This window comes from Manacus vitellinus, unplaced genomic scaffold (genome assembly GCF_001715985.3).
Source record: "Manacus vitellinus isolate BGI_N305 unplaced genomic scaffold, ASM171598v3 scaffold_30_pilon, whole genome shotgun sequence".
NCBI classification, from domain to species: Eukaryota; Metazoa; Chordata; class Aves; order Passeriformes; family Pipridae; genus Manacus; species Manacus vitellinus.
In genome coordinates, this window is record NW_021940291.1 from 7,528,298 (window position 1) to 7,551,852 (window position 23,555).

General features: G+C 40.4%; 1 protein-coding gene across 2 annotated transcripts in view; it reads left to right on the top strand.

Annotated features, from left to right (window-relative positions):
- The first annotated feature begins 255 nt into the window (after positions 1–255).
- MICAL2 (microtubule associated monooxygenase, calponin and LIM domain containing 2) overlaps positions 256–23,555 on the top strand; it is a 146,954-nt gene continuing 123,654 nt past the window's right edge. For both annotated transcript variants that reach the window (XM_018076037.3, XM_018076038.3), the window contains exons 1-3: positions 256–338; positions 4,247–4,406; positions 8,691–8,758. The gene's annotated coding sequence lies outside the window, so the exon portion shown is untranslated. The remainder of the gene's footprint in view (positions 339–4,246; positions 4,407–8,690; positions 8,759–23,555) is intronic.

The window sequence follows — 23,555 nt, forward strand, 5'->3', positions numbered from 1 at the left end:
TCCTCCTCAAAGAATTATATCCAAACATTCTGCAAATGTTTTGAAACACAGTGGCTGCACTCTGCCCCAGTTGCCCTTGTGAAATCCTGCTGTAGTGAATGGGAGGCTACGTGTGAGCACGGGGCTGGACTGCAGCCTGTCCCTGCTGGCTGAGCACTTACAGCTCACCTTTACAACATTCCTTCAGGGAAGTGCGTGTGTGGGGGGGTATCACTTGTTCTTGTCTTCACAGTGCCTTGAATCTGTCTCACAAGAATGGCCTGAGATGATGCAGCAGCGGAAGAAATATGGGACAAGCACTGCCATCTTTTACATCCACATAATGGACACCCAGAGAGGTAAAATAGGAGTCTCTGGTTAAGCTCTGGTTGCTCACGCGGGGCTGCGTGACTGCAACAAAGAACAGAATGTAGCTGCTTGCCCTCGTGTGTGTGTGCACTCATTCACCTCTTGATGGAATCAAGAGGGTAAATTGTGCCACTGATGGAACTTCTCAAGCTGTGTACATGCTGCCTTTTCTCCTGGCTGTTTAGTTAAATGAGGTTTTCCTTTTCCTGAAGGCAAGTGAATTGTTTCCTTTTTCCTTTTGATGTCCCAGGACTCTGTTTCTCAGCCTGCCTGTCTTGCCTTAATTCCTTTTGATAAAAGAGCCCTTTTATCATACATGCTAAAATTGTTGGATAGGTCTATTTGATATGTCATGCTGAAACCAAATAAGCAGCTTTTTAAACATCTTGTATCACTTCTTTTTTTCATATGTCTCATCACTGGATTTAAGAGTATCATAAGTGTCACGATTTTTGGTGGGTTTTTTGTGGAGCTGCAGCTTCTGGATTTTTTGCCTTACAATAAACATGAAAATAACTTACATATCAAGCTGTTGTGGTTGCCAAAAAACACTTAACAACGTGCTCAGTTTTATGTGAAATGCAAATTACAAGCATATTCATTGTGAGAAAACTTCAGACTAGGGGCCCTGAGCCACGATTTTAGAATGCTTGGAGATCAGTGATATTTCATACACAGTTGTTTGTTGTTTATTAGCAGACAAGCAACATGACAGGATTAGTGGAAAATTTTGGATTAGGAATTCAGTGACTATTCATTCACACTTACTGACTGTGTTGTCTTAGGCACATGGTAGTTTTCATCATATCCAGAAATGTGACTAATAATTTAGCCAATTACTATAAAAATTAAATCTGTTTTATGGGCTGATCAGACAATCTTCTGCTTATGAGTTTTTCTAAACCAGGAATATCTGAGCTATGAAGTAGGTGTGGCCTTTAATTCCTGGGAAACTCTTATACTGAACATTGTATTTTAAAGAATAACTAGAAAAAATAGGATTTGTATAACTCTTATAAGGTGAAATTTGCTTTTAGATATAGAATTGTAAAACACCCCCCCAATTTTCATAGTTTTGCTTGGATGTGTTTTTTTTTCTCCCAGGCTGTTCTGTGCCTTGGAAGTAGCAACCTATTTTTGTACCCTGTCACTTTTATTTTAAACAAGTAACTCATCATTCAAATTTCCAGTTCTAATCTAATTAACACAGTGGTTTTTGTAGTAAATGATGGTAGCATCTCCTTTGACTCTTCAGGCAGAAAGTATAGCAAGTTACTTTAACTAGTTCCTTGATTTTTCTTTTGTCCAAACTAAATTTTAGAAACCTGTTTGTAACATTGGAAAAGGATTACCATAGGCCTTCAGTCTGCAAGGATTTAACCACATATGGGATCTAGATGAACTCTAACAATGTCATCTAGACATTTTCTGCATTTAGCTGCTACTATATTTCTGACTTGTGCAGCTTTTCAAGACTTTAAGGGTTTGTTCAAAACCTTGAATATTACAGCAAACATCCAGTAATGACAGAGGGGGACTTCTACTTGTTTGTCAGGAGTGAAATCAATATACAAACACAGAGGACATATTTAGCTGTGAGTTTGCTGTGGGAGCAGGGTCGTGCCGTTGTAAAATAGTTTTCATTTCATAACCTCAGTTTTACAAGTGTCATATCACTGCAGCCTATAAAAAAAGGTTTGACCCATTACACAACTGTTAGTAATGAACTAAGAAGGATAACAGGAAGTGGTAACTTCTAAAGAAGCATTCGTACCAAATGTTTTTATCACCAGGGCAAGCACGTTTTACATGTGATTTATAAAATAGATGGATTTGTTTTGCACAAAGTTAGATTCTTGATAGCTTGCTAAAGTTTGTTCCTTTATGTGTGTAATACTGCACTGTGCAGTATTTGAACACTTATGCATAATTTTTAGATAGGCAGGAATTTATGAACTTACCAGTCATCTTGCCCAGTTTTTCTTCCAGTGAGAATCTTAATAGTACACTGATCTACAAAACTGACAGTAGTCACTGTTGGGTGTGGGGTTTTGTTGTGTTTTTGTTTGTTTGGTTTTTTCCCTCCCCCGGTCTTATTTTTTTTATAATGAAAAACTAAAAAATATAACTGGCACCCATACTTCATATATAAATTGAACAAACCAGATTCCAGGTTCAAGTAGTTATTTTCCTCCTCTTTTATTTCCAGAATACTTTGCATTTTTCTGTGAGTGTTTATTGCTAAAATATTATATGATTTTCTCTCCGTGAGAGAAGATGTGTAAACAAGAGGGCAGAGGCTTTCTAGTGACAAACACCAAGCTAAACACAGCAGGGCTGCAGCAGATTGCTCATGGAAAATTAGATAATCTTTTCTTAATAATCCAATATGAAACCTAGCAGTGACCAAGAAAATACTTCCCAACTGACACATCCATAATCTGCCAGATGTTTTAGAATATATTTTGTTTGGGCACCTTTTTCTTCTCGGTTTCATCTCTCTCTGGCAAAATAATACAAAACTTCTCAATAAATGCAACTATTTTCCCTTAAATTAAAATTTCAGTGGTTTATACAGAAGGTAAGAGGCCAAATCCACAGCCAGAATTTTTGAGGTGGCAAGGGCAGGGTGGCCTAGCTCAACTGAGGGCTGTAAACACTCATTGCCCAGCTTTTAAATTAAAGAGTAGCTTCTCTCTTTCAGGTCTCCTATTTCTGGCATTATCTTGATGGTTGTTACAGGTAAAAGCCTCACAGCATTTGCATGCAGAGATATCCAGGAAGGTATCCTGTTTGGAGGATGAAGGTTCAAAAAGGAGGCTTAGAAACGAAAGGGGAAAAACACTAAAATAGGCATTGGGTCACAGCAGAGTGCAGAATATTTGTGTCAGAAGAAACTGCTACAGCCCAGTCCCTATCTTTTGCAGATGTACTTAGTTTTGAATGCTGATTAAAATCCTTTGAAGCTGATAGGACTGAATAGTTATGGATGAATTTAAGCTGATATCTAAGTACTGAAGTGCTGCATGTTCCCAAGAATCAGGTTCTCTGAGCAGCCACCCTAACTCTTTTCTTGTTTCTGTTGTATCCTCGATAGATATAACCAAAGTTGGAATGTTCCAGTTCTGACCCTGGCCCTCCAACATCCCATTTAACCACTCACATGATAAAGTTATTTGTAAATGTTAAATCTTTGCAGGATTATGATCTAAAGGAGTATTAGAGCCTGACCCAGCTACTTCAGAGGCCTGCCCTAGATTTTGGTGATCAGTGTATCAGAGCCATACTAAAGGGATTAAGATGCTGCCAGTGCTTACTGAAGATAGAGTTTGCCTAAAAGCACAGTCCAGCATTGCAGCCTTGACACATCCAGGGCACGTGATATAACGGGGCACGTTCCACGGTGCAGCTCACGCTTCACCCTGATGGGTTACAGTGGCTCCAGTAGCCTTCACTTTATTTATGCTCTGATAATCCAAATGCTTAGCAGTGTAAATATTTCCCCTGTGTGGCTATACACAGAGAGATGGATTTACTTACATAATGTGTGAGGCAATGTCATGGAGAAATGTCAGGTTTTTGCCAGTGTCTGCCTGAGACGAGTGGGTTACCTGCTGCAGCACCAGGGAGGTGTTAGGCTGGCTGCCACAGCCCCATCCCAGCAACTCTGCCCTGCCCAGAGCTCTCCAGGGGACAGAGCCCTTCTTTAGAAGTAGAATTACACTCTACAGCGCTCCAGCAGCTTGTGCAAAAAATAAATGAAGAAAATGTTAGACCCCTTTCCCACTGCTAGAACAGAAATATTCTGGGTTTTTCTCTTCTGCTCCATCCACTTGTATCCTTTCCTTCTACTTCTCTGCCTTCTCTCCATCAGGAGAAACTTCTCTTTATTTTACAGGTGTGGCAAGCAGGACTGGGGAAATGATAGAGGGAGAGATTTGGCACTTTTTTTCTTTCACCAGCTGGCAAGAGATACAGAGATGATCTACAGTGGGTGAGGGGTGCCTTGAATGTGTGTGGAGTATTGCTGGCACATAAACCAGGTGATTGAAGACCAGGTAAAGAAAAAGTTTTTTGGTTTTTTTTGATTGATTGGTTCATTGGGGGGTTTTTTGTTTGTTTGTTTTTTGTGGTGAGTCCTTTTTCTGTGTGTTGTAAATCTGCTGTTGCACCAAAAAAGGCTGAAGGCCCAGTAAAAGCAGGCAACATACTGCACTGGAAGACTTTATGTACAAAAAAAAAAAAGGTATTTCTTTTTCCCTATGTGGTTTGCCATTTATTTCAGACCCACAGAAATTATGTCATATGCACAAGAAAAAAAATTGCTGCAGCCAGAATATAAGTTCCCTTGCCAGATCTGTGTCCATCTTAAAAATACTTCCTTTCTCATTACGTGACATCATCCTGAACAAATGATATTAAATGGTATAAAATAATCATTCTTGCATAATGCCTTTACCTTTCATCTTGGATTTCAAAGCACTTTACAATCATTAATCTTTACCTCTTAACCCAGTAATCACATGAGTAAAGTCTTCCTCACACAGAAGAAACATTTCTAAGTAGTTTTACATCCTGTTGGAGATGAGAGGAGAAGCCAAGTTTACCCAGGCAGGAGCTGGGATTAAAATGCAGTACATCTGCTCTCCTTAAGCATCTGTCTTCCTTTCAAATGCATCTACAGACCCCAAAGTCCCAATAAATATTGACATGTAGGTGGTTTTGGTGCATATCTGAAACTTGATGCTGCATGGTTTAAATTTAGGATCTCCAGCTGACACAGTTCTGTGGCTCCACAGAGAAATACTTCTGTCGTGTCATGTGTGTAATCACAGCTGTTTTGTTTGCTTCTTTCACAAATGGCTTTCTTCACAGGCTGGATTTTGTTCAATATGCATTACCAGTTCTGGCATATTGGTCAGCAGTGTTTGGGACAAAAGTAATACTTAACCAGATGAACAGTCTTGTCCCATGGGAATAACTAGTGACTTCTAATCCATCCAATCACTCTCTATAAGGAAAGTATAGAAACAAAATCTGTCAATGGTACAAGAACACAGCTCAACTCAGCAAAAGCTTTCAAAATACTAACTGCAAGTGACTGGAAGATTTAAATTATCCAGAAAAGACAAAATACTGCTGCGACTTTGAAAAGTCAGACATTATTTGTCATGCTTTGTGTTCTGATTTTGCCCTGATTTTTAGTGTCATACTTGTTTGTTCTAGGGTGAATGGGCTTAGGGCCAGTGTAAACTTGGGCTTACTGTTTGAGAGCCAAGGGTGTCAACCCTGTGAATGAAATTGTTTCTTCTGATTGATGTCACTCTGCCACAGAAATCCATAATATCAGGTTTTGATCCCCTGCATAGCTACTATGTATGATCCAGTGCAGCCTTTCACTTATCTGTTTCTGCAAAGTCTTGACCATCTTTGTGTTTGTTTCTCATGACCAAAAGCTGCCTCTTTGATATTATTTATCTTTAGAAGGGGTAGGGTTGGCAACAATTCAATACCAGAAAAGAATCTGGCACTAAGGCCTTCTAAATATAACCACTTACTGAATTTACTGATTTTATTTTTTCTTTATATGGAATTACTTTTCAGCTACTGTATCCTTTCAGATTCAGGCTGTTGTGCTATTTTTTAATCCTTCCATTTGAGAACAGTATTTCAAGCATTTGGAAGTTTTCTTTTCGCCATTTGTAGAAGGGTGCTGGGCTTTGACCCTGTCACCACCCGAGATGTTTTGAAACTTGTCCACACCTTTATTTACTGTGGACTGAATTACTGAGTCCTGCCAAACTTCCTGCTCAGAAACTGCTGTTTGAAGGTTTTATTAGAGTCAACATATTGAGAGCAGGAATTCATAATCTTTTTAAAATTTGAAGTCTATTATTGATTCTTTGCTGTGTGATGACATATGTCCCTCTTGATTCCCACTTGTAATTTGTTTTATATACAAAAATCTATTTACAGCTTTGACTGTAGTCCAGTAATTCATGGGTACAGCTGGGAGAGTTAAAGAATTTTTTTAAAAATTCCTGTAGGATAAAATGGGCTGAAAATAAACGATATACTGGTATTTAAACTGGGAAAAGGTATGGATCATGAGCTTCTTTAGCTTACTTTAATCCGAGAGGGTTTGCAATAAGAAAACAAATAATTGATGGTAACATAAACAATATCAGTTGACATAGTTTTATGGGTGATAGAGCTTGACAATGGACACATAATGTGTATTTGTAGGTGTGGTTTATAAATACACCTATGCCAACTGAATATATGATTCAATCATCCTATGAACATGGGACATTCGGATTAAAAAAAAAGAGAGAAATGCAATGTTAAATACCTAGTTAATTGATAGTAAAGGAAAGGTGACTGCCAGTTCTGTAAATCAACCAGAAGAAACACCCTAAATTTGGAAGTAGAAACTAGATACATTCAAGCCACAAATAACCTGCAGTAGCAGGGGTCTTTTTTTATTCTGAGGCAAGCTAGTTCTTGGTGCAATCTTCTTTGGTATGCAGAAGCTTCTTTAATACTTAAGCCTTTTTAATAAAGACTAAAATACTTCTAAAAGGGGTACTGTAATGCGAACAGAAGGTATATGGTTAGACAGGAAATCAAGAAATCAAGATAAAGTTCCTCAGCTATTAATCTATGTGTATATCTTCCTCTGAGTCCAATTTTCCTTCTGATTATCTACTATCAAGGGTGCATTCAACATGAACTGGTAGAGGACATGGCTCCATTCCTATTATTTTCTGTTTCCATTTCCACAGACACATGCAACAATTCATGAAGAAATTTATCAGAAGCAGTGAAGTAGTGAATGGTTTTAAAATAAGTCAATACTTGGAGTGTTTTAAGGTTTGGTTTCAGCAAAGAGCATGACTTAAGATGATTCATTTGCTTTGCATGGCAATGGTATTACTATTGGATGAGCTGCTGCAATCTGGGGCAGCAGTAACCCCCAGCAAACAGGACATAACTGAATTTAGAAATCACTTTAACCCATGTTATCTGCAACCTTACATTTTTATCATACGTGCCCACTTCCTGAAAGAGCATTGAAGAAAATAGAATCCTAATTTGTTGTAAGAAAATAAGTTATTCTCTTATCGCCCAGATGCAGGTCCTGCACCACTGAACTCAGTGGAAGTTGCATGAAGCTGAGTGGGTTTTAGTTAGTCTTGTGAACCTTTTGTGTGCACAAAAATGTGCTCATGCTGCATCCCTTCAGGTGAGGGAAAAGAGTTCCCCCTGGGGCTAGCAAGGCTCTTTCAGGGACAGTTAGAGAAGAGGCTTTAATCTGACTTGTCACTTTGGGAAGTCTTCTCTCCCTCCTGAGCAGCCCACAGTCACAAGTTTCCCAATTTGCTACCTCAGTAAAGTCCTCTCCACCTGTGGTGTTGGTGCTTCTTTTGGAACTATTTCTGGCATAATGGACAGGTTCTTGCTTCCTGAGCATTTCTTAACCAAAGGCCAACTGATATGTTACTCCTTGGTGAGGGGTTTTATTGTTTCTGCCAGTCTGATGGGATATTTCTAGCAACAGCCTTTTGCTGTTTGTCAATTTGCCTTGTCTCGATGAAGTTTGCTTTTGTGAGCTCCCCAAAAGGTACACTGAACTACCCACAGATGGGATGTGACCAAGTGAACTCAAGCAGGTTTGCTCTTTGCATCCACTTCTGATTTTACCATATTAGAACAGGGAGGAAGGTGCAAAGCAAAAACTAATTAAGTTACTCTCCACAGAAGAAAGTGAAAGACTTGTTTAGGAACACAAGAGAAACAGGGGCCTTGAAAGTAACACTGGTGCCCAAAAGTATTACTTTTTGTTCTGTACACAACTCATTTTGCTCCATCTAATCTAAAAAATGCATTCGCATAATGACTTTTTGTTAAATAAGAGGTACACTGTTGAACAGTTTAATTATACTTTGGCTGACTTGCACTTATTTTCAAATCCTTATTTCCTAAGAAGTTTAAAGGAGACGGAGTTTTCCAAGCTCTCTCTTTAATCGTTTCACCTATGTTTACTTGGGGAGTTTTCTTTCTAATCCAATTTCCTTTCTTTTTCCCTCTACTTTCCTTCTTCTTTCCCCCTTTCCTCTCTCTTTCAGAACACAGCCCTGGGGTATTCAGATTTAGGCAGCTGTCCAAATCTATTTTGAAACAAAATTTTAAATCAAAACTTCTTGCAGCTATAGAGCGAGGGTCATATGGGCGTGCCCTGGGTCAGCAGGAAAACTTGTAAGGACACTGCAGACACTTGTCTCTTTCCACCCCCAGTAAATATGTGCATGGTGTAGAGCTATAAAAATGCTATTTTTCAGAAGAAGTCGAGGTCACCTTGTCCCACATAGGACCAGCTGAAAGAACTTTGGCTCGGAAAAGAGGGAAGGTAGGTATATCTTACATAAGAAACATAAATTTTCCTGATTAAGAGCAAAGCATGCCTAGATTTTGTGCTGTTGACAAGCAGTTTCATTATTACCTAATTATTACTACTAATAATTACCTAATAATTACTAATAATTACTTGGTATCAGAGGAAGAAAAACTGTGGAACCTGAAATGCCATGCAGAGAAGGGAGAACTCACGGCACTTTGCAGATACTGAGATACACAAAGCTCCTGTGAGTGTTACTTCTGTGTTCACACCTGTCAGTTTTCCATACTGAACCCCCAGTAATCCCATAGTATGGAGAAAGGTTGATACTTTGAACAAAATTTGGGGCAGAAATAGATGTAAACACGTTCGAAACTGCATTTGTAGGTGCAAAAACATACTAGTATTTTGATTTTCCCCCTGATGTTTCTATGGTAGTTATCCTGGTGTGTTTTTCAGCTGCTTTTGAGGCACTGCTGCACTGCTGGCTGTGAAAGTGAGAGAACAGTTTTGGCAGATGAAAGGCCAGCAATGATAGCGCTGGAATGTGACCTCGGACATTTATCAGAATGACATTGTCAGTCAGATGATACGGCATCCTTATTTTTCCGACCACTTCTGGCACAAATTCAGGTCAGTTCAGGATGGGGGCCATGCATATGCCCATAACTGGCCTGTTAAGACTCACAATATGAAGTTAGCTTAGTTAACACAGAAAAGGTTTATTTTCAAAAGCCTCCTCTTATGTGTAGGTATTTAACATGTTCCTCTATCACTTCCAACCTGTTTTAAAAATCCGCTTGCAAGAAACCAGTGGGATTAGAGAAAGACTGTAAAAAACCTAGATAAATTGAAATAGATATCAAATGAGGGTAATTTTCTCTCTATGGATCATGGGTATTCTTCTGCTGAATAGACCAAGGTCTCATAAACTCTTAGTGATTATTCCTTACTGCCTCAGATTTGTGAAGTATCTAAAACAATAACAGAAAAGAAGTTTTTATCTAAAAGAGAGATTTTGAGTAAATGATGTTACTTGGGTGTCATTTCCATAGCTTCCTTCTCCCTATCTGCCAGTGAAAATAATGGGGGCAAGTGTTTGGTGGAGAGATTATGAGGGTGAAAGCTGGGACATTTTCAGCCTGGCATTGGTTTGCACTGTGAGCAAGTTACTTCCACAACATCCACAGCTGCAAAACAGGGTGAGACTTAAGAGTCCTCAAAATAAAAACCCTCTCCTTTGTAAATGCAAATTCTATTTCTACAGTACTACTTCTGGGATTGTACAGATCTGAGACTTGTCTGCAGAATGTGTCCCTCGGGACATTCCAAAGGTTCAGGAATATGTTGGGGTTTTGTTATGGCATACAGATTAGGACAAGGCATGTAGGTGAGGTTGTCTTTAAGCTAAATGGTTGAAATGCCAGAAATGTGGTGCTTAAAAATCTGGACAAAAGGAAATACTTCTACTCCTCTTTCTTGACTGGGGAGTGTGGAAGAATTTCTGTGGTTGTTGCCATGATGAATCATGCAGATAGTAGTTATGCATGAGTTATTGTTTTAGGATGGAACTCCATGCTTAGTTTTTGATAATGCTTCTGCTCTTGAAGGAAGAACTGAAAATGGTTGTGTTCTGTATTCAATTCCATCTCTAATTTTTTGGCAGATGAATATGCTGCATGATGCTTGTGTTTGATTATTTAAATAGCATTCATTTTTGTGCATAGAAAACACAACAAGATCTCTGATATTCTAGAGTTGGAAAATTAGAAATGAGTTAGTAAATAAGTTGAAAATGACAATTTCAGCCAGCTATGTCTTTGCATTTCCAAGATAGTGTCTTATGCAAGCTAAAAAGGTCAAGTATTTCTTCACAGCAATGGCCACCCCAGACCAAAAGAGAGCAGAGGGAGTCTTATCCATGTTACAATTTTTGGTCATAAGCCTGTTTGTTTGCTTTTGAAATAGTAGAGTAATTACAGAAACAGAAAGCATTTCAGAGTGAATGAATAAGCAAAATATTCTTGGTGAACAAGTGCCTATGTGCTCCCATTGACAGAGTGAATGATTTCTAAATGTGCATATCAAAAAAATAAGGATCAGTTTAAACAATATTTTGACTCATCAGTCAAGTTTTAAGCATGCTCATAATTTTCTCACTAGTTTTGAATCCCATGTTTGGGAAGTGACTGAAGGTATTGGCTGAGTCATTTTCTGGTGATTAAGTGGTATGTCTGAACAGGAAACATACTGCAAAAGGCTTAGGGGGGTTATAAATAGAACATGTTCTGAGGGAAAATTGTTATACAGACAGCAAAGTCTGTTGATACATGGCTGCATAGATGTTGTCTACTGTACACCACCAGTATTTTTAAGGAACATTTTCTTGGTTTCGTTTTTTTTTTTTAACCCCACTTTAATTACTTAATACCATTTCTTTACATCCTTATTTTATTTAGATGAATGTCTGGGGATAGTAGTCACTTTTAAACTTCAAAATAAACTGCTTTGATAGCTGTCCTTCTGTTTTCAAGGCCCGTGTTTTTTGACTCCAAGAAGACATTTCTTTAAACTTATCCTTGCTAAACTGACAAAATTCTGACTTACTGTGCACTTCCTATGTGCTTTCTTCTGTGATACAGTCTGTGTATGCCACATGAACAGAGAGAGCAAGGAATGGGACACAGGTTGGGAATTCCAGCATGACTTCTGCCATTGGTAAACTAGTGAATTACCTTAGACAAATTTTTCCATAATTTCCCTATGTTTTCCTAGAACAGTGATTTATCTTCACTTTGTTCTTCTGGAAAGGTAAGATGACAACTGTTCCCCCATTTTAGAATGCTGAATACAAAGCATAACAGGATACTGTATGATTCCCTTGAAATCAAGGACTTTGTCCACAAAACCAGAAAGAACATCTTTTTTCCCCCCTCTCCAATTAGCAGCAAACTCAGGATCCCTATCTGGTCATATTCCAGTGCAATTTACTGACAAATGGATCACTTGACTGGAAAGAGCAGTTCTGTCATTGTTTAAAAAGGAGCTATGTTGCTAACACAGGAAGAAAAATATTGTGGACAAGTAATGGAAATAAAATCAAACTTCCATAATTTATAGCTGGATCAAGAGCTAACCAAAGCCAGTAGGAGTCTTTCCACTGACTTCATCAAACTTTGCATATTTGTCCTCAAAAGTGCAAGTAATGCAGCCCAGCCAGGCCCTGGGAGATGCTCCAACCCCTTGTTCTCAGCTGACCTTCTTTGGCCAGAGCTGCCTGGGTGAAAGTGGTACTACACACAGAACCAAGGGCAGGCCAAATGAAAAACCTGGAACAAAAAAATGCTGTAGGAAAACCTGCACTAAACCAGACAAAGCTACATATATATAACAGTAAATGGTAGCAGTATTATGGGTTCTTTTGCCTCCAGGCAAAGCACCCACACATTTATAAATAATGACATGCAGACATTAGTTTAGTTTAAGATGCTTATTGATGCTTTGTAGACTAATGTTTTAAGCAAAACAGAAGGCAAGAGTGGGCAAGTTTCCAAAATCTGGATATATTGTGAAGTACATGTAAACTTTCTGTGAGCACACAGTGAAATGTGTTTGCTAAAAATCCTAATACTGTATACTAAAATAAAAAAAATCCTACTCTGCCACTGCCTGAAATAAATGATACAAGAAGTGGCTGGGCTCAGGAAGGAAATCAGCCATTTAACTAAAGCAGAAGCCTCCTTGCAATGCAGAACTTTTTTTTAGTAAGGAAGTTTCATCTGTAAACTTTCACAATAAACCCTTCTCTGAAATGGTCTGTTAGATAGAGACCATATTTTATAGACATTTAATATTATTTATCCATGTATAACTAAACTTTTGTTTACTATCTGACAACAAATATTTGTCTGTGTGGGCGAAAGGCCAGACAGTGATCTCTTGATCACCAGGAAGTAAATCAAACATTTGAATCCTGTGGAGATATTTCAAACTGACTTTTTAAAATTTTGAAAATACCTTTTGGTCTTCAGCTTATACACTGCTAAACAGTGTGTTGGTGAATGGGTGATGGCAGATGCATATCTTGAAAGAGCAGCATAATTGCTGCTCATTAAGAAATTGCAAGGCAGCAATATATAGCTAAAAGAAGCACTTCACATGCAGAAAGAAGCGCTTGCAAATCAGGAAGGCTGAACAGGCAAAAGAAGACTTTTGAGCTGTGCTGAGTTTCTCAGGTCAATCCCACGTATGAATTGTAAATATTGCCCTATGAAGGGCACTTGAAAGAAATGCCAGTTCTGTGAGCCAGGCAGAACAACCCCAGAGCGAGCTGATGGACTAAGTTTCTGCTCAACAGGATTTCCCCTGGGAATGTGGCAGTTGTTAGTCTTCATTTCAGCTGTTGAGAAAACGTGCTTGTGCCCAGGCTTTGTTTCCTCCCCAAGTGCTGCTGTTACCATTCCAGGGAGTTCAAAGTGGTTTTGCTCTCGGTGTGTTCGGGCTCCTCCTCCACCAGCTGAAATCTGTTATTTCAAACTCTGGATACAGAGGAGCAGGAAAGGTGGAGGGATGCCAACTGCCCTGTTGACAAATTTGCAGATGCACGGGACCTTTTTTTAATTAAGAACACTTTTTTTTTTTTTATCCTAGTACTAAAACTGGAAAGCTACTGGCAGATGGTGCAAGTCTGAAAACGTCTCTCTTTAAGCTACGATTGTTCCTAACAAGCATGTTCCTAACATGGCATGTTTAAACACTATATGATGGAATTCATAAAAATATTTTGCAGGTTGTCAGGAACAATACTGCTCGTGCTGTGACCTGGTGAGATTGCATGAGCTAATAAAATTCAGGGAAGAGGAGGCTGTTCGACAAGCCTTGGTGTTACCCCGGGAGCTGGTGGCTATTTGTGAGGTGGCACCCCTCTGCCAAGCCCTAAGCCAAAGGCCAAGGGGTGGCAGAAAATGTGGTGCTGCAAAGCCTGCCATCCCTGGTGGATGCAGCAGCCAAGGCTGAACTACCTGCAACATCCTTGATATCTCCAAAACTTATGGCAGGGAGGAGAACGGCCATGGCCTTATTCCACACACGGTCTCAACCTTGCCAAATGCATGCTGAAAAACTCCTTTTGCTCTTCCAGGTGGGCTATAGCACAGGTCTTCCCTCTCATAAGCAGTGCTGAAGAGGATTGTATCGTCCTGAGCCCCTGTGGATTTGGCAGAGGGGTTCTGGTAGTGCCGATGTCTGTGCATGGCCCACGTCTGTACAGCAGTGCTGAGCTCCTCTGGGAACAGAGGTGTTACTGAAGGCTGAGCTCTTCCCTACAATTTATGGAAAACTGACAATGCTGGCAGGGGGCCAATTTAACTGGGAAAACCAAAGTTGACTAAGCTTGAACAACTTAATTATCACACGGGGTTAAACAGGTAAAATGGCTTTAGGCCCCATTTAAGAAACCAGGGATGAAAGGGTGGAAACAGGAATAAGCTGCTTTTTTTTTTCTTTCTGTGATCAGATAAGAAAGAGAAATCTTCAGTGCTGCTGTAGCTGGATGCAAAATAAAAAGAAAAAGCCTTAACGTTGAAGCGAGTAGTTAAAAAGCAATTAAACTTTGAAGAGCATATTCCCAAGTAGCATTTTGAGAACACGGTTGTATTTTTACCCAGTGAGAAGTCCAATCTTTTGAGGATAATTTTCCTAAGTTTAAGGTAGTGATTAGACACCTATAACTCACAACTTTATAACATCAGGTTTAGGGAAAGGTCTCTTGTGTCTGTGTTGTGGACAGCCTCTCAATGCTATGAATATCTTCAGCTTTAGCAGTTGTGTTGCTGTGCTGCTGTTTGGCCTCTGGTGACAACCACTGAATTCTTGCTTTCAGTGGATGTCTTAGTCTTTTTTCCTTTCTTCTTTTTATTTTTTTGCAGTTGAGTGAAATCAGAAGAAACGTTGGTTATTGTTTTAAACGAGCATAGTACTGACTCCAGTGAAACATAGGAGGCTGAATGAAATTTTCCCTCTTACCAATAAACATAGTAGTGAAAAATGTCAATATGCACACGGCACTTACCTCCTGGACCATGACAACTAAGCAGTTTTGCATGAAGTATTTGTAACATTTGTAACTTATATAAATCATACTGAAATGCAAACCTACAGATAAACCAAATTTTTTTAAGTATCAACACTTCTTGCTGAAATATGTATAATAAGCAAAATTTATGTGAAACCTATAGGCCCTCAGTTATTCCCCTCTTCTTGACAGTATCCTTTGAAAATCCATAAATGGCATTAAACGTGCATAACTCTTGTTTCTTAGCAACCTTATTTTTTAAACAAAGGGGGTTTGAATACATATAATTTATTTATTTTATGCTGTCAAGACAGACAATGATGTATAACAGACAAAACTAATACCCAGCAGTTGCTGGTTGTTTTCTATTATCTCCATAGAGCAAGTTAGAAACATTTGTGTTAGATAATTTAAAAAAAAAAGGGACTATATCTTCTTCCTAGTCATTCCTTCTTGGCTAAGCATGGGAAGTGAAGTCATCTCTTCTCTAATACAGCATAATGCAGCACAGTAAATGATCAGCCAAAGATCTCCCAAAGTAAACTCTGGCATTGCCAAAGAAAGTACCTCCTTCCCCGAGATTTAGCACTGAACTTCCAACATGGGTTTGCTCATGCATATGGAGTCATAGACATTAAAGAAACAATTACAATAGCACAGACTTACTAGAAGTGTTTAACTTAAAAATGAGGAACGAGAATCTGTGAAAGGGGAAGGATGGCACTTAGAAGTGTTGTGGTTTCATCCTTGAGTCAGGCAAGTGTGTCTGAGTGTTCAGCTGTCTGAGAAACAGTAATTTCCCTAAAACATCTCTGCATTCAGACTTATCGTGATGGTCCTCACTAGTTCAAGCTCTGTCATTCTCCTATTAATGACACTCAGGGAAGTTTTTGTTCAGTAACACCCACAAAACATAAATAACATTTAATTAAATAAAGTCTCTGCTAAGATTTAATATGCCAAGATCAAAGCATGTGGAAAGTGATCTTTGTCTCTGACAGAAGGTTTCCCACAGACAAGAAATAATCTCAGGTTCTTGCTGACAACACATACAGAAAGGTTAATTTGTATTAAGAATGTGTTTACAGAAGGTTCCCTTTATTCACAGACAGTCACATTCTAGGAACTATTTTCATGCAGGTGTGTGCTAAATACACAAGTCTTCTGAGTTGTTTTTATTGGTTTTGTGTTTGGGTTTTTTTTTTCTTTTCTCACAAAATTTCCCCAATCACAGATCAGTGTATTTTTCTTCTAATACAATCTGGAGCACCCTCTCTGCCTGCTTTGCAATGTGACATCCTTCAAGCAGTTACCAGCCCATGCAGATGTTTTAGCACCCCAAGAAAGCAGAATCTATCTACCAGCTGTACATGGCCTGGAATCATTTGCCTGTGTGTTAATTTAAATTTCTTTATTACTGTGGTGGACAATGAAGTTTCACTTCTCTCTGCAAAGTCTTAATCTGAAATCAAGCATCACCAAATTCAGAGCACATTTTCAGGGAAGGTGTTAGTGCAGCAGTGCAGGAAGGAAATCTTATCAGCTTTGCTGAGCTTGGTGGGTTAGTTTTACAGAGAGTCGTTTGTCAGCAGAATCCAAAGCAGCAAAGCTGCAAGCACTAGCTAGGGAAATGAGGCCTGATCCAAAGCCTATTGGAATCCATGCAAAACAAAGTTTAATTACTTGATCCTTTTCCCTCTGAAGTCAGTGAGATGTTGACATTTATTTCAACAGGAGAAGTAGCTTTATGGCTTTGATATCTCTCATGTATTTCTCAGAGTAGTGACTTCTGCAAATCAAAGCAAAATCAAAAGGTTTTTTTTATTATTATTATTCCTTAGAGCACAAACCCCCAAGTGTCAAAAATGAAAATATAAAATATCTGTGGAATAAACTCTGATGACTCTACATTAAAAAAATTACGACTTTTAGTAATATTCCTTAAGGAAATAATAAAAATATGTCCCTATGGAAGACTAAATCTTTTAACAGCTGACTAAAAGACTGACTACAAAGATGGGAAAGGAATAAAATGGAATTCTTTACCATGCTGACCTATTCTACCCTTCCAAATGCCCACCTTATTTGATTATCTGTCAAATCTTCTCAAAATTCAAACACATCTTACAAAATGACATGTGCCCTAAGAGAAGTTTCAAACTTTTTAAGGTTCTGCTTGTTGCTTTTCGGAACTCGAAAATGTTTCCATGATTTGTAATTACAACATCACCAAAGCTGGCATTATCCCTTAATGAAGTAAAATGACAGTGAGACAGGACTCTTATCATAGGAATAAATACAGGACTATACTTTTTTTCCTTACTAAAATGAGAGTTTTCCTAGAGAGTGTGAGGGTCATTTCTTCTGCCTTCAAAGAAGGAATATTTTATGATTCCTGAGCTAAAGATTTTGAAGAGGCTGGTGGTACTCTCTATAAATCTCTATAGAGAGCTGGGTACTCTCTATAAATCTATAAAATTGCATTTAGCAAAGTGTTTTAGGATATGAAGCAACTGAATGACACTGGGAGCAAGAGGTCACCTAGTGCTCAGATTTGGTGTATTGTTAGAAATTTTATGTCACTAAAATCCTTTTTAGCTTCAGGGAGAGTTACCCAACAGATATGATCCAAAGAGCGAAATTTCCTAGATTTGTGTCAGTAACCTGCATTAGACCAGCTCTATCTCCTTTTTGTCAAAATATCAGAGAAAATACACACAGAAAAAATCAAACCACCCACACACGTGCCCCCAAACAACAGGTGGTTTGCATCGAGGAAAGAGGGACTAATGGTACCAACCTGGGGATGAGTGACTGGCCAGGTGTGCTGTGGGATGGTTTGTTAGAGCTTGCCCTCTTAAAGGGTAGAGGCAGCACAGAGCAAATACAGATCCTGACAGTTCTGTGCCAGTGTGGAAGAGCCCCACTACTGTTTCTGCAGCAGGAATTGCTAATATGAGGAAGGTAGGATGATGAAGAACCCATCCCCAAACTTCCCTAACAAATTAATTTGTAGTCTTCTGTGGGAAGAGGGCTAGAAAATTAGCTATGTGTGCTTTGTAGGTACTTCTGTGTGGTTTTTTTTTTTTTTTTTAGTGAACTGAAGTATTTTGAACTGTTCCTCAAGAGAAATGTGTAAATCTGTTAATGTGTTTGGAAACTTGAACAGAAATGTTGTTTAGAAGCTGTTTCACACTCGAATAGTTCCTTTATATGCTAAGGGTAGCATATAAATACATCTGATACATCCAGGATTGGGTAGGAAGGGCTATTTCCTGCACATGTGGTAAGAAAATCCTGCTATTCCAGGCTCCAGGAAAATTATATGCTCCCACGTAAAGAGTCCAGCTTCCTTTCCTTAGATCTATTTTCTTTTCCTCACTCAATAGAGCAAAATTCCTTTAAAAGAACCACTCTAATGGCTTTATATGTTCATGTAAAACAAAAAGCATTACTAAAGGAAGAAAAAATTTTTATTTAGCTTCTGATTCTCACCAGAGATGAGTATGATGACTAATTTCAGACCCAGTGCAGGAAAAGACCAAGCTACCTGTAATGGCCTTTCATGTGATGTAGCAGAATGTCAAGGTTTCACCCTAATAAGAGGTTTTCACCTTCATAACCCCCATAAGCTAAGGAAGTCTTATTTCCTGCACCCTATAGATTGCAAACTGATACATGATGTGTATGTGGATTCTCAAAGTCATAAGGGAGGTGAGTGGAGGAGGAGGGAGCTCAGCGTGGTCTGCTGAGAGCCAGGCCACAATGTAACAGCCAGACCATCTCCTCTGTATGAAAAAATTCAGTTAACTTTGAAGAATACCACAAGAAGGGCTTTTTTTGTGTTGGATATGTAGATAGGATTACATTTGCAAGAATTTGAATACATAGGCTTGCACATATCAGGAAAGGGAGTGTTGCACATAATCAGCCACAGTGAGGGATGAACAGCCTAGAGCAGAGTTAGCAGGCATGGCTTTATCCTAGTTGATAAGGCTGGATTGTTTTTTGTAAGGACTATTCTTATTCTTTTTTTTTCCTACCCTTTCAATGGGGGAGAACAGGATATGTTTAAACAAAAAAAAAAAATTACAAAGCCGCTGCCAAGTTAGAAAAATGGGTTAGGAACTTGGTCTCACTGAAAGGGGAGGCTGTGCAGCACCCAGGGAAGTTGCTATTTCCCTTTATGGTTGCATGTCCCACTCTTCACAGAAGGGAGGGTGGGCTAGAGTAGCCAGCACAGCCCCATGTAATGCCAGATTGGTGGTTCCTGATTAGTGTTTGTTAATCTAATCTGTAGTGAAGAGTGCTCATCTTAGCCCAGAGGGATCAGATTAGAGAGTATCATATTTATGTTTTCCTTTGAAGAGAAGTAGGTGTGACTGTGAATAAAGAATTTCTTAATTCTGGTTAAGTAACATCTAATGAAACATAATTTTTAAAGATGGTTATCATAATATTTAAGATTAGCGAGTGTGAATTATACATTCATCTTTTGGCCGTTTACAAAGATCAAATAGTTAAGGATGAGGAGTAAATACACTAATTATAGTTATTAAAGTCCCTGATGGGCTTCATGCAGCCCCATATGTGTTTTGCTAGTGATGCATAAAATTTTTTGAAGGACTTGGCAGAAGAGGGTTATCTTTTTATGGACTCATTAACTTTTTCCTGAGAGGTGTGGAGGGAAGAGGATAGCTGTGAAGGTGAAGAGACACATGGGAGGCCAGTGCTGTAAGCATCTTTCTCAACAAATTAGGAACAGGTACTCTAAAGAAGGAAGTTTTGGAGTATTTCCTGGTAGAGGTTAAATTCTTTCTGACTTTGTATTTTCTGGGCTCTCTGGCTCTCAATGGTGGACTGAAACTAGGACGACTTTGTACAAATGATATAGATATTATTTCTTTCATACACGCATCTCCCTTTGCTAACTACAGATCACTTTTTCTGGAAGTTTGCCAAGAGCATTTTCTCATTCCTAGTTCTTGCCTTCCCCAAGGCTGCTAAAGAAGATGGTCTTTTAGATAACAGGAAAATGGTATGCACCATGATTTCTATATTCTTGCTTTTATCACTTTGAGGAAAAAGTACACTTAATCTTCTGAAGTGAAACAAGCAGACAAACATACTGCAATTCTAAGTTAATGATTGAGTAAAACTTGGGTTCAGCCAAGCACGATGCAAAAAGCTAGAAGACAAATTTCAACTCAAATGAAAGATATTTTCTACAACAAAATTCCTGCCTTAACATCAATAAATTATTTTAGAGACTTGGTGAAACACTTAAATCATTACAGATTATGTTACATTCAGCTGTGTGTGGATAAAAAGGGCTACATTCACACTTGTTTTCTCTCCGTGTTATCCAAAGTCACTTCAAATTTGGTTCATAGGAGGGAAGTGTGAAAAGGGTCAGATAGCTCATGTCATGGCAAAACAGGGTCTGGCTCCCTTGTTCTGCCGCAGCCTTCTTCAGTGTCACTTAAATGGGACATGTCAAAATATTGACGACTGTTTTAGGTTATCTATAAACTAGGCCTGCTGGGGCTTTTATCAAAACTTTAGGTGAGTAAATATGAGCTTTAGCTTGTTCACCTTCCTTGTTGCAGCACTTTAAGCGATTCTTAATAGTTTTTCTTTGTTCCTTTTCCACAAAACTTTGTTTCTGCCCCTAGCAAGATGTTGTTACTGTTGATTGAAGCCAGGCAGTCACAGTGTCAGTGCTGTCAGTCACATCAGCTGTCAAACTTTCTTTCCAGTCGACTCCTACTTGCATGCCGACCTAAATCTTCTTGAACTTCCCGGATACATGACAGCCTTTAAGCTTCCTCGGAACCAGAACCTAAACAGGCGAGACACGCCGCCCCGAGTTCCCCATTCCGCCCCGCCGGGAGCGCTGTCCCCGCACCGCTTTCCCCCGTGACAGGTGGCAGCTCCCCCGCCCCGCTCGGGGCCGGACCCTCCGCCCGGGGCTGCGGGGCTCGGGAAAGCCCCAAAACCGGCGCCGGCCGTGGGCGGCGGGGCACACGCACCTTGCGGCTCGCCGGGCGCTCGGGCAGGCGCTTCCGCAACGGGGGGCAGGGGCAGGCTGGTAACACGGGCAGGCGGGCCCGCCCCCCGCCCCGGGCCCGCCCCGGCCGGCGCGCCCCCGCCCCAGGCCGAGCCGAGCCGACTGAAACCGAGCCCGGCGGCAGGCAGCGCGCCAGCAGCGTGTGGAGCGGAGCCGCCGCGGTTTAGGTCTGCCGGGCGGGCGCTGCGGGCGGGCGGAAGCAGGTGCGGCCGGGGAGCCGGGGCTTGGACGGACCCCGGCGGGACGGTCCCTCCCTGCGGCGGCGGCGCAGGCGCCCGGCGGCCGGGCCTCGGCTCCGCGGCGCGGGCGCTCGGGGCCGCGCCGGTTGCTTGCGCCGGGGGCGGAGCGGCTGGGCCGGGCTGTTGCTGAAGCTTTACTGAGCGGTTGCCGGGGCTTTACGGCAGGCCGTGCCGGGCTTGTTACCGCGGGTCTGGGCCGCTTGGCCGGCGCGGGCTGTTAACCCTTGCCCCCGCCGTCCGGGCACCGCCGGGTACGCCGCGCTGGCCCGCGGCGGCCACGCGGGGAAACTCAGAATAATCTGTCGCTCCGGCGATTAAGGCAGACCTAAGTGCTTTCCAAACGTGTTACAACACTGAAGTGGGCTATTAGTTCGGACGCGTCTTAATGAGTGTGTTAATCAGCATAACATCCTTCCCCGCTCACCTTTTGGGCTAATTGAATATGGCATCTGCTGGGTTTTCTCTTTGTGCTTTGAAGTGTTTGTTAACCTGTGATAGTGATTGTCTTGTCATGTTCACTCCGTTTTTAATGTGCAAATTCAGCATGTGACTTGAATTCAGATAGTTGGCCGTGGGTTGGCTCATAGACTGATGAATGTAGATTTATTTGCCCCAAGGGTTATAGGGTTGAACTAGTATCAAAAAGTTTAAGTTCTCTCTCAAGCTTATCATAAAAGATCTGGAGGTCTCTGTCGACTTTAAAAAACTGTTTACAATTGGCAACCTTGCTGGTACCTTCAGCCAAAATGAGATTTGAGCGTGAAAACTGAACTGCATTCTTGTATCTAAAGATGGTCCCTTTGTATCTAAAGATGGTCGATGCAGGTCGAAATGGAGGCATGTTGGCATGGTCAGGAAACTTCATGGGAATGTGAAGTTATTTCCCCCGCCCTCCCCTTAAAGACTCTTAAGTCTTGTGGTAAGGTGGAGCAGCACAGTCCCCTGCTGCCAGTGCCAGCTGGGGTGTAGCTGCCCCCTCTCTGACTCTGCTGTTGGTTTTGAGGAAGTTCATAATCTCTCTGTGACTCAGTATCCTAATCTTTAAAATGGCTTAATAAGACTTGTCACGCTTGCCTCCCAGGGACATTAACATCTAATTGATGTTCATGGAGTGCCTTGATCTGGGAGAAAAGAGGGCATCTTGCTTCCCTCATTTCACCACTCTGTGTTGGGTGCTAATTATGTTACATGGGTGGAAAACAGATTATCCAACAACCAAACTGGAATTCATGTCTGTTATCATTGACACAAGCACTCTAAATGAGTGTATGTCCACTTATGCTGAGTTTGAGGTGTCTGGGTGTTTCTCTAAATACGGTGGGGTTTTTCCTTTCTTGAGGATGCAATCTGAGAAATGCACTTCTAAAGTACTGTACTGAAGCATCAGCAAACTTTTGCTCCTAACTCTAGAGTTTTTCTCTGTATTCTGAGGTCAGTAAAGGTGTTAGGAATTAAAACTCAGCGCTCAACACGTCCTTGATCTTAGTCTTACTCTAACTGAATCTTGTGTTCAGTCTTGGTTTTTGTCATGTTTCACTTCTTTAGAAACTGGAAAAAATACAGTTTTACAGTTCTCTGCTTGAAAACACAAGATGTCTTTTTAAAATATGAGTTTTATCTTTGTAACCATTGTACTTGCTGCCCAAAGCAGTAATTAGCCACTTTACTCCCCTGACTTGAATCTTGCCCCACCTCCTCCTTATCGCTGCTGCCTCCCCCTCCAGCAGATAGCAGGGCCTGCCCTGGCAGTAGCACAGGGCTGGGATGATGGGGTCACCAATGACATACACTAGAAGACATCAGGATTCCATAAATCAGCTGATGTGAGTTAACACACCTCATTACAGCACAGACCTAGAGGTCTTTTTCACTTAAAACCTTGGGTTGAGAAATTCTCAGTCCTTTTCCTATGTCTTGCTTTCTCTGCTTCATTGCAGGGCTGACTAGCCAGGTACCAGCACATTTGACTCATAATTTGATTCAGTTCTCCTTTTCAGCATTGTTTCTGCAATCTAGATATATCATCCCCCATGTTAAACAGACCTGTCAAGTTGATACCTCACAAATCTTTTAAAATGCTGCTTGACATTTGTTACTCTTAATAGTACTGGCAGAATATATTGGAGATGCGTCTTGTAGTGTGTGGTGGAGAAATGAAGTTCTGATAGGAAACTGAAGCGTGCTGCATTCAAGTTCCTCTTGCCATGTGGTCTGCAGCAAGTGATGGGAGTTTTCCTGCCCTGGCTGTAAAATTAGGTGAATTCTTAGCAAACTAGTATAAAGAAAAATACACAGAAACGGGAAGTTGTCTCTGTTTCAAACTCTGAATGTCATTTTTTGTTTATTTGTTCTTAATTGCCTTAATGTTGCTCTAAGGTTGTATAGCACCCTGATATCAGAGTGCTATAGGTTGAACTGCTGTTTGTG